This window comes from Vicia villosa, unplaced genomic scaffold (assembly GCF_029867415.1).
Source record: "Vicia villosa cultivar HV-30 ecotype Madison, WI unplaced genomic scaffold, Vvil1.0 ctg.000561F_1_1, whole genome shotgun sequence".
Lineage (NCBI taxonomy): Eukaryota > Viridiplantae > Streptophyta > Magnoliopsida > Fabales > Fabaceae > Vicia > Vicia villosa.
In genome coordinates, this window is record NW_026705256.1 from 352416 (window position 1) to 363667 (window position 11252).

Genomic DNA, 11252 nt, shown 5'->3' on the forward strand with positions numbered 1-11252 from the left:
AATACTTGGAAGGGAATCTAAATAAACCAATTCTTTTTTCTCAAAGTCAATCACAAGCAAAAACCAATGCATGTACTCTGAATCATGTATTGGTAGAAATACCTGTAGGTATTCACATTTAACATTTTTGAAAATATCCCTTGGAAATAAGTATTAAGAATAATATAGTTTTGTGTATTACCTTTGAAATCACTGAAGAGTTTCTCATAAATTTATATTGAAATTTTTTTATCATGGAATGTTTAGGTGCATTCCATGCCATCACATATTGCTACAAAAGAAAATATTTTCAATCACAATCATATAAATACATATTAAAGTATAAATAAAAAATTGTATAAAAATTATACCGTGAAAATAGTCGGCATAAACCAAATTCCTATTTTGATCATCTCATTATGTGCTTTATAAGTCAACATAGATACGACTAGATTAATTATCTGAAACAATATAAAGATATCATGTTAAAAAATTAATATAGTTAAATAATAAATATATTAATATTAAAAATTTATAATCATTACATCTTGATCAAGCATTCGTGTAGGCTTTAGACATTGTAGAACCTTTATTGTTCCTTCATAGTGTGATCTATCCGAGATGATTACGACAGTTTTACTACAAATAAAAAATATACAATTTATATCCCACTCACAATGTTGATTGTTTTTTACAAAATATCTATATGATGGGAGAAGTATGACTAACCCATCTCTTGAGCAATCAAAAATATAGGATGCAATATCACATTCGTCAGAATTTAGATTCATTGTCTTTATTGGTTTAAATAATAAAGACAACCACTGCATAAAAATATGACAATGAAAATAAATTTTAAAAAGAAAAAGGAGAATAATGATCATATTAAATGAGTAACACAAAAAAACTACTTACTTTGGGAATAAACGGTCCAACCAATTTACACTTGGAATTAATATAGAACCCTGATGAACTTTTGGTTGCTACAAGAAGTTTGTTACCATCCTTGAGTTTACCTGGTGCTGAAAATTTTTGAACTCTTTCCGAAACAATACTTTCGCAATCTTTTTTATCCTCTTTTGCTATCTTTTCTTTTTTACTTTGTTTTTCCATGTCAGGGATAGCTGTAGGGATAACTGTATTGAATTTAGGCATCACAACGGATTGTCGCATGTAGTTTGTTATAGTCTCTTTAAATTCGTCAAAAGATTCGATAAAATTACCGAAACCATTTTCCAACTTAGAAATCCTTTTTTTTGTGTCCTGCTCACATATTGACAAATTTTTCAAAATCAATGTATCTTGTGAAATACATGTTAGAATACTAATGAATTACAAGAAGTAATGATAAAAATTAATTACCTCCTCATCGTCTATTTTAGCATATAACAAAGCAGGGTTCCAATCATCAAATTTTTCATCTTTGTCATTCATTGTCTTGTCAGTCATTATTTTGTCATTTGTAACTTCATCACTATTCAATAAATTCAATAAAATACATTACAATCACCATTTATTAATATATGGTAAACAATCACATTCAAACACATAATCATAAAGTATTTCTATTTTTCGTTTTTTTTTACAATTTCCCATTTTCATATATGAGATCAATTATACCATCGAAATAGAGATGATAAATTTTGTTAGTATATATAATAAGAAAAAGATGAGTACCTATCCAATAATACCAAAGCACTTCCTTGATACAACAACTCTTTGTTTCGGTTTGAGCGTGACGTAATTGATCCGTCATCACCATCTATTCGTTGGCGCTTTGAACTTTTATCTTCAACCATGTCTGAGTAGAAAAAGTACATGCATTATTTTTTGTTGTGTTTCTATAGTACAAAAAAAAAAGGGTGAAAATAGTATTACCTGTGGAAACAAAAAGTGACGTGAATAGAAGCAAAAGAAATGCTAAAATATGGAGTAGTTATTTATACCTACTTTTGGAGTGAATGGTTGTAAATACTAGAGTGGTGTGAGTGGAGGAGGAAAATAGGAGTGGGGTGGGCCCTAGTTACAATGATGCTTGTTAATGAGAAGTTATATTAAGTAGTATATGAAAATGAGGAGAACGTGTTATTGGATGTGTTATTAAATGGATAGGAAGAAATGGTCTAAATGATAGTGGTTCAATAAAATCCTCAATTAATTCAATTTAATTGAAAATAATTATTCAACATATGCTACAATTCATCATAAAACAAATAATAAAGAAATAGGTGAAAAACATCTACGGGGAACGTTTTTCATGAATTATTGAAATAAAAATTATAAAATAATTAAATTAAATAAAACAAATAATAAATAAAGATATAAAAAAATTGCAAAATAATTTTTAAAAATGACAAAAGCACCCCAAATTTTAGTTCCAAAACTTAGCGCGTGTTTGGTTCTATGGTGAAAAAAAAATATTTTGAGTGAATTAATTATGTAAAATTGATCCTGGATAAAAGTGAGTTAAAGATAAAGTGATTTATATTTGGAGAAATTTTTGCAAAAGTGAGTTGAACAATAATTTTTAGTGTAAAAATCACGTTTGATTAAAAGCTACAAATTCTAGCTTCAAGTATAATCAATTATAAAAAGTATAATCAATTTTGCTCGAGATCAACCAAACATATAATATAATTATTGCATTCTAACCATTTTAAAAATAGAATAATGCTTATAAATATAATTATTTCATTCTAACAATTAAAAAAAAATCTAAAGTTAATAAATTTTATTTATGATTCCAATATTTCAATAAAAGCGAAATAGTTTTACTTTATTACCGATAGAAAAAATGTTAATTAGATCTTAAAAACAATGGCCTTGAGTTCTGCAATGAAGTTTTTGATAATTATTGTGTTATGTACGATTTTGCAACGCACAAGACTACTGTAGGTACTCCTCAGCAAAATGGTCTAGCTGAGAGGTTCAATCGAACAATTCCAAAAAGGATTAGATGAATGTTGGTTAGTGACTAACAACCTTGCACGGGCAACTGCCGGTGACAAACAACCAATGACATGTTCATTGATCTGAAATAGTAAGCTTGGTTCACCATCAGATTCAGAAGTCATCACTAGCACAAGTTCAACATCAGAATCTTCTCTGGCTATGTTTACTTCTTTTAATTTCCTTTCTTTGTTTTACCAACAGTCCTTAGCAAATTGACCAAACCTATTACAGTTGTAACACTGAACATTTTTCTTGTCAAGCTTCTCATTTCCCTTCAGATGTTTCTTCTCATCAGAGTTGTAGGCTTCTGACTTCGGAACACCACCATGTCTCTTCTTGGCTTCAGACCAAGACTTCTTCTGACTCTTCTTACCAGAAGACGCCTTAAGAGATTGTTCTACCTCTCTTTCAGAGGTTCTCTTATTCAAATTCAACTCTTGTACCTCTATAGTCTACTTTGCAACTCTTTAACTCTCATGATCCTGCGATCTTTAGAATGATAATTGCATTATTTTTGTAGCATCGTGCCAGTATGCCCCACGCAGCCTTCGCTGTCGTTGAATTAGCGATTTTCTCAAATACATTCGCATTCACACACTGATAGATGTAGAACAACAACTTCTGATTTTTATTCCTCATATATATTTGCGCGTTTCTCTGTTCCTTCGTCGCATCTGCTTCAAACGGAATGCAATCATCAGTGATAAGATCAAGAATTGTTGGTGCACAAGGTTGAAGATGGAAGAAGACAGAGAAGAGAACGTAATAAACTCTCAATGGTAAAAAATTTAGTTATAGTTTCGCTTTACCCGACTTGTTTAAATACAAAAGATTAAACTGTCACGTAGACACAACTAAAAATACTGAGTAGTTTTTTATTATATTAATGAATAATTGTAATAAAAAATTATTAAATAACTAAGTAAAACAAATAATAAAGAAATAGGTGAAAGAATATTATGGAGAACGTGGTTAGCTAAGTTTAGCTATTTTTTTATTACTACATTATTAAAATAAAAATTATAAAATAATTAAATAAAATAAAAATAAATAATTAAAGTGACAATAATATCCTCAAAATCCTGTCAAAAACCTTAAGGCTGACTCTGCCCCTGGCCCTGATGGTTTTGGGGAAGACTTTTACCACAATCACTAGAACATAATCAAAGTTGATTTAACTAATGTTGTTTTACAATTTTTCACCCAAGGTTGAATAATGCCAAACTTCAATGCTAATACCCTTGTCCTGATTCCTAAAGTTAAGGAAGCTAACTGTCTTGGCCAATACAGGCCTATAGCCTTGGCCAACTTTAAATTCAAAATTATCTCTAAAATCTTGGCTGATAGACTTGCCACAATCCTTCCCAATCTGATCTCTGCTAAGCAAAATAGCTTTGTCTCTGGCAGGAACGTTAAGGATGGGATATGTTTAACTTCTGAAGCCATAAATATTCTGAATAACAAATGTTTCAGTGTCAATGTGGCCTTAAAAATAGACATAGCCAAAGCTTTTGACACTCTTAGCTTGAATTTCCTTATTCACACTCTTAAATGTTTTGGCTTTAATGATAAGTTCTGCCATTGAGTTCTAGCTATTCCCAAATCTGCAACTATGTCTATTAGCTTTAATGACAATCAAATTGGATATTTTCCTTGCTCCAATGGTGTAAGGCAAGGAGACCCTTTGTCTCCTCTCTTATTTTGTATAGCTGAAGATGTTCTTAGCAGAGGAATCACTGACCTTGTGCACACTAATAAACCGAACCTTATAAAAGCTAACAAGCATAGTTTGGTTCCATCTCATACTTTTTTTGTAAATTATATTATGAGTTTTAGCTCCTTTTTACATGATGAAACTCCGAAATCGGCTGAAATTATTGTTGTTATTCAGGCCTTAGAGCTGGCAAAAGATTATTTTTTTTAATAAATTTTGGATAGAATCGGATTGTAGGTTTGTTGTTCAAGCTTGCAACAATCATGCTATGGTGCCTTGGAAACTCCGGTCTCGTTGGCTCTCTTGCTGAGATTACACATTAACTATTGATTTTAATATATCTCACATTTTTAGAGAGGCCAATTTTTGTGCGGCATCGGTTTAATTTCCAAAACTACAGCTACCTACAACTATGTTCATAGAGATATCAATAGAGATTATTTGCAAAATAATTTAAAAAGTGACAACTATCAAAATTTTGGCTCAATTCATAACAACTTTTGTTTATATATATATATATATATATATATATATATATATATATATATATATATATATATATATATATATATCCAAAACTTAACAATTATATATAAGAGTACACTCGTGTGATGCACGGATATGTTCTATTTAAACATTAATGATATTATTATAATTAAAAAATTGTGAAATGTAGACATACATGAATTTGTTTTATTTAAATAATAATAATAATTATAATTTAAAAAATAAATTTACAACTATACTTTGCAAGGATATGTTCTATTTAAAAATCAATGACAATTTTTATATTTTTGAGACAAATGTTGTTATGAGTGTTGGAACTTTAACCTTTTTAGTTCAATTGGTAACATCATGATCTGATTAAAATATAACAAAAGAAAAATTATGGTGTAATTGTTTATATGTGATTTGTGGATGTAGATATGATTGTCAAATTATATAAGTATAGCTTAGAGCTTAGTGGGGTTATAGGAAGTTTTAATTTTTAGAATTATTTTAATTGTAATTTTAATTAGGATTTACTTTATTAATTAAAAATGTGTTTAGTGGGGTTAAAGAAATTTTAATATTACTTGGAAGTTATCAAATTTGCAAGTTTAGTGGGTTTATGGGAAGTTTAAATATTTTTAGAATTTTTTAGAATTATTTTATTAATTAGAATTTCTTTAATTTTAATTGTAATTAGTATTTACTTAATTAATTAGAAATGAGTTTAGTGGGGTTAAAAGAAATTTTAATGTTATCGTAAAAGTTATCAAATTTAAGTTATTATTTTTTAATTAATTAATTAATTAATTAATTGTTATTTTAGAGATTTTAATATTTTTTTTAATTAATTTTATGTGCAAGAACTGTTTAATTAATTAAATAATTAAGAAAATGGAAGAGTGGGGTTATTTTTGTTATTTTATGATTAGATTGTCATTTGGTGGAACATGGAATTAGCTTATAATATATTACAAATAGATGTTATTTATTTTAATTATTATTAATATTAATATTAGAAAGTTATTAATATTAATATTAGAAAGTTATTAATATTAATTTAGTATGATGATTAAGGTAGTGATTCAATAAAATCTCCATTAAATTCTAATTAACTGAAAATAACTATTCAATTTATTGTATTATTTATTTGATCCATTTAAAGCCATGGATGCAAGACATTATAACTTAAAATGCTTATAAAAATGACAGGAGAGAGATTTTTAAGACAATAAATTTATCTACAAATGACAGGAAAGAGTATCATGGCATGACAATTAAATTTCTAATCATCCATTCTTAAAAAACTCAACTGAAAAGAAGAGGAAACAATAATGTTTATGGAATATCATTTCCCGAGTGTACACACAATCTCGGCGCCAGAATTAAACAAGAACTTTTCAGTTTTATAGAAGATTAGAAACTTAATTTCAAATGTCCCCAGCAGAAGGAGACTTCATGACCAAACAATTGTCAACTACAGAAGGAGACTTCAAGTCCTGCGCATTTGAAGCACTAGACTAGTTGCTGATGTGGGATTTTACTATGTTCCCATCTCCCACTGATTAAGCTGTTGCAAAAAACCAGATGTAAATGTTTGTTCTTCTTTGATAACCTTTTGTAGAGTATTCTTTAGTTGGATAAAAATTGGCCTTAATCATTTAATGAACCAAAAGATAAAGATTGTTAATTCAAAGTTATGGAGATTCTATACCATTTTGAATATAAGTCTCACGTGAATTTCTGTCAATAGTAAAGAAAATAATAGAAGAAATATGATTTGCTTACTTTAAGAAGGATGGCTTCTATGGGACTTTTGTCATCATTTCGAGTCGCAACAGCAGCAAATGCTGAAATTCTTGCACCTGTTAATATCGGTGTCTGTGTTGAATAAAGTTGCAGTTAATCTAATTAACCAAAAGATAAAGATTGTTAATTCAAAGTTACTCACTTAAATAGAACAAAATAGTGTAGCCATTTTGATTAAAATTATGTATGTTCTAACATATAAAACATAAGAATTTATGATCTGCTTACTTTAGCATAGCCAGCCACTATGACAGAAGTATTTGCTAATAGAATTTCCTTTTCATCTCAGCATGTAACGATACACGTTACCTTTCCACGACATTGACGACCATCATCATCAGAGAGACATTTTATAGACATAAAATGCATCTCAAATTTGCCCTACACGCATATAAGAAGTTGGAATAAACATACCGCACATGCATGTACACACACAATGAAATTAAAAGATATGACCGAAATATTAAAATGCAAAATTTAACCTTGCAGTGTTTGGGATTGTTCGGAGTAAGATCAACAATGTTTGATACACAACCGGACATAGAAAGTATGCTAATCGTTTTACGATGATTTTCCTTGGATATATTTTATATAACATCTACCACATCCTGCAAATCATATGTTTGATAAATGTAATACAAAATTGCATCTGAAATGTAAACATTGGTTAGTTCATGTTATCCCTGGCCAACATCGACTCTATCATATGAGATGGGTGAGTTTCTAACAACAAATTGTTCTCATACTTACGGCAAGCAATGCGTATAGTAGTTCACTTGAGATTGCAGCATAACAGGCTTTCCACCAGAAGCATATGGATCTATACAACAGTAGTAAGGCCACTATAAGTGATATTTTCACAAATACTTGCAATATTGATCACAAAGCATAGGATGTTTTAGTTATTACTTACTTCATGTAATTTTGAGTATAGAGATCGTTGCGCAATTTTGAAGTTTGTTCAACAGCAAGCGATGCGTGTTTCAGCTTCAGATGTTTGTACACAAATTCAGCAGCATGAAAAAGCTTTTGTGCAGTCCTTAGCTCCACAACCATAAAACAACTGTTCTAAAAGAAGCAGAAAAATGTTCTAATATTCATATTTCAGAATTCTTCATGTCTCATACTGTAGGTGACAGATACTATTATACGCGAGAGGGAAAGAGAACGGTTAGAGCCTAGTGAACACGTAAAAAATAAAACAAGCTGCTTCAAGTCACATACATCCCAGCATTCTTAGCTGCAAGAAATCCAGATGGTGCATCTTCAAAAACAAGTATGTTACTTGGATCTACCGGTCCACCCTGTTGATCATCAATGTATAGTTAACTGAAAACCATTGCATATATGATTTTTTTTTTGAAAGAGCAAAAGCAATATATTAAAAAGACAGAGGCATAAGAGATGCCAATTACAAGCAATGGCCCTAGCACAAATGTTCATGACAGTATGAATCCCACTCTCCTATACCAGATTTTACAAGACTATGCCCATCAACCTGAAACTAAAACTGGTGCTAACAGCAATATCCACCCACAGACTGAATATTGAAGGAGATACATGAAACAAAATTAACCTATAACTACGCGACACCGATACTACGATAACAATAACCTCGAATAACATATTAACTCCTGGACATATAACACACAACAGCACCCTATGCACAGCCACTGCGCTCCACAACATAAAAACAGCAGACAATAGAAATAGCTTCACCACCAAATGTACAGAACAAAAACATAAGAACACCTCAACCACTCGAATAGACATAACCAGGAACTACCTCGCCAACTGAAGCCAAGCAATGCGTTATGTCGGTTACCACTACCAGCGCCAAGAGCTGTCTTGACAGAATTCAGTCTGCTGAAAAAATTTATCTTGACAGAATTCAGTCTGCTGAAAAAATCTATCTTGACAGAATTTAGTCTATTTAAGAAAGACGTACGGCTGCAAATCAGAATTCGACGCCCGATGACGGGGACCACTCCAGCTCTGTACGCACCAGATTACTCATCCGTCAATTATGCCAATACACGCCTTAGGATTTTTGCACGACGCGGCTATATCATCTGCAATATAATTTGATTTATGTTTGAGCCATCTCCACGCCATAATTTTCGACTCTTCAAACAGTTTCTCCATTTGTATTTCCTCGCTTCGAAACACTTTGTTATTCCTCTGCATTGCATATATGATTACAAACAAAAAGTTGGAAATACAATCATTAATAATAAGATTAAATATTATTTTGGCTCCTTTATTTTTGTTGATTCACAATATTAGTCCCCTGTTTCTAAATACAAAAATACATGTCTTCATTTTCTAAAACTAAAAAAATTCTTACCACTGAATTTGAAACTTATTTTTGATGATGTTTGAAGTTGAAAAATGGCCTGACAACTTCCAGGATGGTGAGACAATGTTTGTGAGGATTAATTATATGTGATTCGCTTATAAAAAAAACGACTCTTATAGACAAATTTGTTATCATGTATACAAAATTCATTAATTGGTTTACCTCAAATCTCTTCGCCGCAACAAGAAACACATCCGGTGATGGTTTGCCTTGTTTAACGTCGGGGTCATCACCAAAACTGCTCCTCAAACGCTTCCAATTAGGTGCTGAAACATAAAGAGATTATGAAGAATCTCATAGCCGCTACGACTTGTGCAACAGAAACATGTTATGAAGAATCTCATGGCCGCGTTTGAGGCTGCCTGCGTCGGAATCGGAAGCGATTGCGGTGGCTGCAGGATGGAGTCGGAGCATCGTCGAAAGCTTCGTCGGAATGGATGGAGGTCACGTCAGACAGCTTCGTCGGAATGGACTGAGGTCACGTCAGACTCCCGGCCGGAAACGCTGGCTGGTGCCTGGGAGCAGTCCGATGATGGGTGTTTAGGTTATCTCTATTTGATTTTCCTTGAAATGCAAAAATTGATTTGATGGAAATCAGGATAGAGTAAAACCTTAATATTGGGTGACGTGGCCAAGGTTATCTCTTTAATTATATAAATCTTTTATATAATTTTTTAAAAAAAATCATTAAATAAAATATCAATTAAAGAAGACAAATGGCCATTTCTGATTCGTCCATCTCAATTGGGTACCAGTACCCATTTAAAACAACAGGGTACCTAAGAATTTGCCTAATTAATAAATATGTGAAAGTGTTAAGCATTTTAGTTTTTTAATAAGTGTAAGCGTGTCAGTAGCTGATTGGATAAGCTTTGAGACTGAGACAAATCTGCACGTTTTCTTCTTGTTGCTTAATGAGTTTTCTTTTACTACGATTTAACTTTTGTCTTTTTTTTCCCTCTTTTTACTTTCTTGTACACACTTGATGAAATTCTATTGGTTTTTGTAAGTCACTCTTTGAAATTGATTACTCCCTCCATTTTTGTGATTTTTATTAGGGGTGTTCGCGGTGCGGTTTGGTTCGGTTTTGAGCATAAAAGTCATCCTAACCGCGAGATAAAAATGCATGCGGTTCGGTTTGGTTCGGTTAATTTTTAAAAAGTCATCCAAACCAAACCAAACCAAACCAATGCGGTTAGGATCGGTTCGGTGGGCTGCGGTTTACACCATAAAATAAAAATGTACTGAAATTAAAAAAAAAGAAAAATAATTCATTCTTTCGTACATATATTACATATATTACAGTACCATAAAAAAGAAGTTTTTCATACTAATTACACCAAAATAATTCATTCTTCCATACATGTATTTTACACCAAAATTACTACCATATAAGTGTATCATGTATTTTACAGTACCATACCATGTATTTTACATATACTACGTACATACTAAATTACTAATATAACTTCAATTTTTCATACTACATACTATATACAATTTTTCATACTAATAAACTACATACTACATATACAAGTATCAGATAACTTCAGTTCTAAATATTAATACAACATTACAACTTCAGGACTAAATATTATCAGTACTACATATACACCAAATGCTTCTCTAGAATGAGTGAGAGAGAAATCAGAAAATGAAGTTGAAATGTTGAATAGGAAGAAAGAATGAAGGAATTGTGAGTCACGTGACGTGATTGTACAATATTGCAATTGGATTGGAAATATAATAAATTAATTATAGAAATTCAAAAGTTTAGTTAAATATGCGGTTTGGTTTGGTTTGGTTTGGTTTTGTGAAATGAAAACCGCAAACCGAACCGAACCGTGCGGTTCAGCCAAAAAATCATCCAAAATCATCCAAATCAAACGCGGTTTTTGCGGTTTTCGATTTGGATTGGTTCGGTTTGCGGTTTTCCTTTTGGATTGGTTC

The 11252-nt window shown here is 31.1% G+C and overlaps 1 long non-coding RNA gene across 19 annotated transcripts; it reads right to left on the reverse strand.

The window, feature by feature from the left end:
- Positions 1 to 6402: 6402 nt before the first annotated feature.
- LOC131629360 (uncharacterized) lies at positions 6403 to 9908 on the reverse strand. Of its 19 annotated transcripts, none has more exons than XR_009292026.1 (7): positions 9465 to 9908; positions 8730 to 9124; positions 7857 to 8247; positions 7426 to 7763; positions 7172 to 7324; positions 6923 to 6999; positions 6403 to 6704 (listed from the first exon to the last, which is right to left on the reverse strand). It is a non-coding gene; the product is annotated as an uncharacterized LOC131629360 (long non-coding RNA). The 19 variants fall into 19 exon arrangements; XR_009292022.1 differs by having other exon boundaries at positions 6923 to 7015; XR_009292027.1 differs by having other exon boundaries at positions 6403 to 6786; positions 6923 to 7015.
- Between the last annotated feature and the right edge of the window lie 1344 nt (positions 9909 to 11252).